Source organism: Haemaphysalis longicornis, unplaced genomic scaffold, assembly GCF_048455015.1.
Source record: "Haemaphysalis longicornis isolate Haplotype H1 unplaced genomic scaffold, Haemaphysalis longicornis Haplotype H1 scaffold_2, whole genome shotgun sequence".
NCBI classification, from domain to species: Eukaryota; Metazoa; Arthropoda; class Arachnida; order Ixodida; family Ixodidae; genus Haemaphysalis; species Haemaphysalis longicornis.
The window spans coordinates 77,118,990-77,126,283 of record NW_027526295.1 but is presented as its reverse complement, the minus strand read 5'-3'; positions in this window follow the sequence as shown (position 1 = coordinate 77,126,283).

Below are 7,294 nucleotides of genomic sequence, written 5' to 3'. Positions count from 1 at the left end.
AAACAAACGCTACAATGATAAACTGCTAGCCGACAGCTTGCTTGCAGAAAAACGGTTATAATTGCTTCAAGTTTGTGAGCTTCTCTATCACGGGCAGCCAATCAGGCTGGTCGCGCTGAGCTCTCCAAACTTCAGTTATCAACCTCATAGACTCGGCGAAGTATTCTTTAGCACGCTTCGCGTCAAAGTCACGATGGCGTATGGCCATACGTGATTTCCATATTCCGTGCAGAGCCAGAACCATTACGAGGTCGTAAGGTACACCATCGTCGCTCTCGATTGGTAAAAACCTGATTCCGTGAGCGTCCAGTGGGAAATTCTTTTTTAGGGTTCGCTGCAGCACGTCCCAAAAAAAGACGCCGTCCCAACACTCCAAAAATACATGTTCGACCGTTTCGGGCTTTTTACACGGGTAGCAGTCGACCCCCCATTGGACGTACAGGCCTTTTTCTTTCTGCCACGTTTTTACAGGCAAGACTCCAGCGTGAAGTTTGAAGAAGAAGGTCTTCACCCATGGTGGCACAGCCATTCTTTTCACACGCTTTAGGACTACCTGTCCTGGCCCCGCTCGATACCTTACTCTATACAGTGAAATAGGTAGTACTGTGTCTACCAGATCATTACATAATCTCTTGCGTCTCACAGTAGATAGATACTCGAGACTGAAGCGGGCACATAGAAACTTAGTGGCCTGTACCACTTCACTGAAATAACCTCTAGTTCAGCCAACAGAAAAATACACTGACGTGACAACGAAGTTGGTTAGCAGCCTAGACAGCTTCAATTGACAAACAGTGCGCAGAAAAGGGTCCCTCACACCTCGCAGGAACAAAAACCGATCAATAACTTGACTCTAAAACAGATGGGATAAGGAAAGGCCCCCCAGACGCAGGCGCCGAAACAGGTTCGTGCGGCTCGTTCGCTCCCCTGCTGAATCCCAGATCAACACTGCCCAAACGCGGTGCAAGGCCTGTACATTCGTTCGTGAACAGTGCAGAACTTGGAGAACATACCACAATTTGCTGATAAAAAACAAATTACACACAGATGCCTTCGAAAACATTGACAGCCCACTCCCTTTCCATTTTTCAGCTTTTTCGCGCTATTCGACAGCCTGCCTGCGCCAGTATGGATCACTGTCGACATAATTTTCCAATGACTGCGCCACAAAACCGAGACAGAATCAAATACTACGAACTCGCCTTGTATCCTTGACTCATTCAAACTACGTCAAGAAGCTGCTGATACAACGCATGATGGGGCAATGATTAACACTTGCAATAAAAGAAAAGAAGCTCCCACTTACAGCAACAATGATGGAGTAAAGGTCGTTGCGACAGCAAAGCCCCAACCATACCACTTAGAGAGATTGATCAAGATTGGCCAATAAAACATAATATTAATCATAAAGCATAATAATCATACGCGTTCCCGACACGCTTCACGCGATTTCAGAATCAATCCAACGGAAACACCAAGTGAACCCCACGATGCGTCGCATCTACACCGGGTTCCCCTCGCGGGGAGGTGGGCGCAATTTTTGCTTGCTGTTTTGATTTTATCACCACATGCGGTTACGAGTTCTGCAGGAGTCATGCCGACTCACTGCTGCGTCCCCCTCTGACAACATCACGGATGCTCTCGTCGCTCAAACGCGGTATACCAGAGAGGTTGGTGTCCCACCTGGTGATAGGAAAGACCAATCCCCGCGACGCAGACGCCATATCATCCTGTACCCCTGTACTGCGAGCCCGTGAAGTCCGAGCTTAGGCGATGCGCGAGCGACCTGAGCCGAGAAGCCGGTACAAACGCTTTGTTTCCTTCATCATGGCCGCGCGCAATGTTGCTCGACTGGCCTTCCGCTTGTCCGCTATGCCCGATAGTATTTTGCAAAGTGTCTATAGTGTTGACTTCTGCATTTTGGAAGCCGTCTATTTTGGGCTTGCCGATGCCGACCGCAGTTTGCCAATATAAAAAGCGCCCTTGTAAAGGCCATTATGAGCGTTCGAAAAGAGAGGTGAAGACATTCACGGCGCACCATATTTTTTTCAATCAATCAATCAAAGTTTTATTTCCACGAATGTTTTTACACAGGTGAAAAAAGCGGACGGCGAAAAAGCTGCAACAATACAGCTTGACAGGGCACCGTCCGCCGACGCGGCAATGATAGCAATGACGACACAGCAATTTACGGTCACTTACGACGTACATTGAAAAAACGATTATACAAAATAATTAAAACAGTGAAAATCTACAAGTAAAACACCTACAAAAACATATCCAATATGCGGGCTTCGATTAACAGTCACAATGTCAACGTCCTGTCTGTGCAAGTGATTTAGTGTATTTGTAAGTGTATGCTTCAGAATCAGAATATTGTCACGAACAATAGACGACGCAGTTGTGTTCAAGGAAACCAAGTTTATTGGAGCGAACTTTTGCTCTCTCTCCAGAATACACAGGTGGCGAAGCAGCAGTCAACAAAGTGACGTAAGCAAGCGAGCGTCGGCCATCACAATACCGCAGCGTGTGCTCTGCATGCTTTTATCTTCCGGCGCGAGTGTTTATCGAACCGTCGATTAACATCTAGAACATTATAGATCAAACAAGATTATTCGAGGCTAGTGACGTTAGGGCGAAACGCTCTCCGTGTCAGAATGAGATAACCCGTGCGGCATAAAAATAAAGAATGGAACACGCGCTTCTATTGCGACACCGATAACACAGCCGGGCGGCGCGGCCGGGCAGTAAAACCAAAACATAAACCAACCCTATGCCTAGTTCGCGGCATTACTCCCCCTCTAAGAGTGCATCGACCCGATGATAAAGTAAAACGACAGTCCGAACAACCAACAACAAAAAAAGTCCGTCGTCTTGCCCAGTAAGGTTTAGGCGTACCACGTGGACGACTTCGGGTCACGTGCGTCGTCGTGATGTTCCGGTATCACCATCGGGGATCACTTCGTAGGAACATTGGCCAACACCTCGTAGAATCAGGTAGGGTCCTAAATACCGTCGCGGAAGCTTCTCGCTGAGTCAGCGTCGTCGGATGGGAGTTCAAACCCACACATGATCCCCTGGGTGGTACTCGGCGTCTCCACGTCGTAAGTTGTAGCGGGCGGCATCGACCAGCTGCTGGTCCGTTGTACGAACTCGAGCGAGCTGACGTGCCTCCTCGGCACCCCTATCCAAAAGGCAGCGTATTTCAGCGCCATTTTTGTGCTGAAATCCACTGAAAGCGATGCTTTGTGCTGGTGGCGCCGCTGAAAGCCGCTTGCGGTGCTTAGCAGCGCTTCAGCCCCGCTGTCAAGCAGCGTCACGTGCGCCGGAGTGATGTAAATGCGCTGAAATGTGCTGCAGGCGCTTGAGCCTCACTTGTGAACAGTGCTTTCATGCTGCAATTGACGTGTCTCTTGCGGGCGGTACGCTGGACCCAAGCGGTGCTGTCCCTGCAGTGTGCGTGCGCGTGCTATGCGGTGAAGCAAAGAAAAGCTTGGCGTGCAGAAACTTCGAAAAAATGCGTTATTACAAAATCAAGGCAGCTAAGTGACAAAAATTTTCAACTCTGCCATTTTTGCTATCGCAGAAACTGCAACCGCTTACCAAATTAGCGCGTGCGTAGGTGCGTGATTACAATTATAGTGTACTAGAATTCTAGTACACTATAATACGATCGAGGCAGTGGGGTTTGAGGCACTTCGTACGGTTGCACCCCTATCCATACATTTGGTATTGCTAGAACTAAAATTATTCGCTGCAATCAAATGACAGCGCGTCCGCCGCCATACAACGCGCGATGATCAATTTAAGCAATGATTATACCCTAGTTTCACGGGCATAGGCAACCATGGTTAACCAAACTGCGATTAGACAAACCCCAGTTTGCTGCGCACGACAGAGAAAACTGCGGATACCCCGTAACCATAGTTAGCGCAAACTGAGATGGGCCACCTCAGTTCAGTCATGGTAACCGCAGTTTCCGCAGCCGCAGTGTTCAAAATCGCAGAAGTCAGTTCGGGCGCAAATGGCGGCACGCATCAGCGGAGGGGAAAAATTAGCCTAATCTTACCGAAGGGAACGCTGAGTAGATGCGGAGCATCTCGGGTTTCCGTTGTGTTCGTAGAACTTCATCGGAAGAACGGAGTGAAGGGGAGTCAACCGCAGCAAGCGCTGAACTGAACGCGCGCAACCCGCTACCCGATTTACATTCAAGGTTGAAGGAGAGGAGACGAGAGGAGAAGAGATGAGCAAGCGCCGAACATTCGCGCCGACGAAGCTCAGGGTCCGCCGCTCGCTTCAAGCGTTTGCGCTCAGCGTCGCGTGCCTTTCGCTGCGCAGCTTTGTCTTCAGTAGATGTAGCGTTGCTGTTAGTTTGTGGGGTGGTGCTGACGCTACCGATACAGATACCGACCAGAGCAAATAAGTGGCAGTCATTCCCTATGTACATGCGCTGTCGCATCACCTCAAGAAGACAGCTGACAGATTCGGCGTCAAGGTGGTGTTCTCGGCCAGGAACAAGCTGGGCAGTTTATGCGCCATGGTGAGCAACAGGCTCGATTCCCGGGGCGATTCCCCCCCCCCACGAGGTTGTTTGATAAAACACGGGCTCCAATTTGTTCGTTGCATGACCAATGTTGTGTACTGCATTTCCATGTCCTGTGGCCGGGTGTACGTCGGCCACACCGGCCGCTGTCTTAATGTACGCCTGAGGGAGCATCATTCCTCTTTGAAAGGAAATCCCTACACACACCTGGCGCAGCACTGTTCTAAATGCGGTTATCAGCCACGTTGTCAGCCACACTTCACGGACACGGTAGTAGTTTTTAAGCACACAGACCGTGCCACCAGGGAACTTGCAGAAGCCTTCCATATCCGGATTAAGGGTCCCGATTGTATAAGTCACCCGTCGCTGAGTATTTTAGATAAAGAAGTGCAACTTCTCAAGGAGAGGGGGTAGAGGATGAGGGAAAGGAGAAGAGAAACGAGAAGGGAATGGGGCGGTTCTCTTGTACGGCCGTACGCATGTGCGAAGGGCACACGTGCTGGGTTGTTCGGTCTGGGGGTGGTATAAATGTGTATTCGTTTTCATTAAAACTTTCAGTTGATAGTAAGCGCCTGTGTCGTTCCCTTTCTCGTCCCTGTGAAAAATTTTTGCGCTTAAGTTTCACTCATGGAAATTGCGAACCAACTAGCTCGTCTCTCCATTTTGCTTCTGACGCTTGCTTGCGCCAACCCACTAACTGACGGGGCTTTTGCTTTCATCACACTTCATCGGAAGAACGGAGTGAAGTGGACTCAACCGTAGCAAGTGCTGAACTGAACGCGCGCAGCGCGCTAACTGGTTTACATTCAAGGTTGAAGGAGAGGAGACGAGAGGAGGAGAGATGCGCAAGCGCCGAGCATGCGCCGCGAAAGCAGAAGCGAGAACGCGGGAGAAGCGAAAGCGAAGTGCACGCAGCTGGTACGAGAGAAGAAGTGGCGGGAGTTCCGCGCAGCTGTGGGAGAGAGGGAAGGAGGGGAGTTGCGTATGCGCAGTGTGAGTGCGGACGCCGACGCGGGACATGCCCAGACTATAAGATGCTCCGCATCTAAAAAACTCACCTGGGGTTCGGAGGATACGAAAGCCCTCAAATAACCGGCGCCCCAAAGCTGCCCCCAACAGGCGCTTGTGTTCTTTGCGTCTCTCTCACAACCAGCGCGAGTGCCCGTCAGCAGCGGCTCGTTTCCCGATCCATCATCCACCCGATCAACTACGAGAAAAGCCGTGCTATATTTGTAAATTCAGCGCGTCGTCTGCAAAGCAACGGATAAAGCAGGCAATCGTGAAGCGTTTTTAGCACTCGGAAATGGTCGGCGCCCACTTCTGCCGTGCCTGCAAACACGCCGGCCCGTGATCAGGAGTTCGATACACACGCACAACAGTCCTATACTTTTGCATGGGATTTTCAAGGGGATGTTTGCACTGTTCGATATAGACAATAATTCGATATATCCGTGTTCGATATATCCGTGTTCAACTGTATTTAGTTCATTACAGCGCTGATTGCAGTCGAGCTTGACGAATGAGTGAATCGGCGACATCGGTGCGCTCCGCGGTTACCAGGCGTAGCGCTTCGCTGCTCTTATGTGTCATAGAAGCGATGGTCGCGGCCGTCCTTTTCTGTGATCACGCCATAAACTTGTAACATAGCAGCAGACGATGGCGTGGCGGCGGTGGCGGCAGGGAAGGTGATAACGCAACAAAGCTTGCATTGAAGCAGAGAGCCCAGCTATGTTAATAAAAGCGATTGAAAGAAATAAATAGATACGGTAAAAAAATTGTGTGATGTTCTTTAGCTTGACATCCGCCATTCTTTCCTCCATGCATCCGCCTTTCGCTCGCTTTTGGATCAACGTTACTCGATCGCCTTGTGGTGTTGGCGCCAAATTTGACCTCCAGAAATGTTTTTTTTGTCAGCCTCAGCTACCATCTTAATTTTTATAGTACATGCCAAGTGTGTTTATATCTTTCTTGCACAATATTTGATACCTTGGTAGCGATCTTTATGAGTGACTCGTCAAATTACACTGCATGTCGTCATAGCTATAGGTGCAGCACGTCACTGACTGCTTACGTCGTGCTTACGCAAAAAAACATGGGCGAAATGCCGGCAATTTGTGCAGTCGAGAATAGGGCCCACGGTGATTTGTCTCTATCGCGCACGTGCAAGATATTTCACCGCGGAGCAAGTTGGGGTCCCGCGCATTGACTCTTGCTGTGTGTAGTTAAATACATAGATCCGAGCGTTCACACTTTCTTGACCACGCTCGCTTCCGCTGACATCAAATGTGTGCTTCGAGGTCGGTGTAGCAGTGGAAACAACTGCAAATGCGATGGGTTTATTAGGGCCACCGGTCCCGCAAGCCAAAGAGCGGCGCCATGTCAAGCCGCCTGGTGTGTGTATTGCGGGCATAGCCCGGTTGAACACGAAATAATAGGTGTGTCCCTGGATTTCTTCTTTTTTTTTTTTTTCGTGGGGGGGGGGGGGGGGGCGCAGACTGTAAGAATTATTGTTTGCAGACAACTAGTAAGGGCCACGCAGTTATGCCTTTTTTGTCGTCGTAAGAAGCCCACGCCAAAACGGATCTCCAAAACCCGGGGCCGTATACGGTAAATTTAACGTTCTTTATGAGAGGATTCGGTTTCCCTGTGCGGCGGCCGTTTTGGGATCCAGGCGAAAAATGAAACGCTTGCACATGGGAGGTACTTCCGTTGCCGTAATGAGTACCGTGGTGTCATAAAGAAGTTGCATTT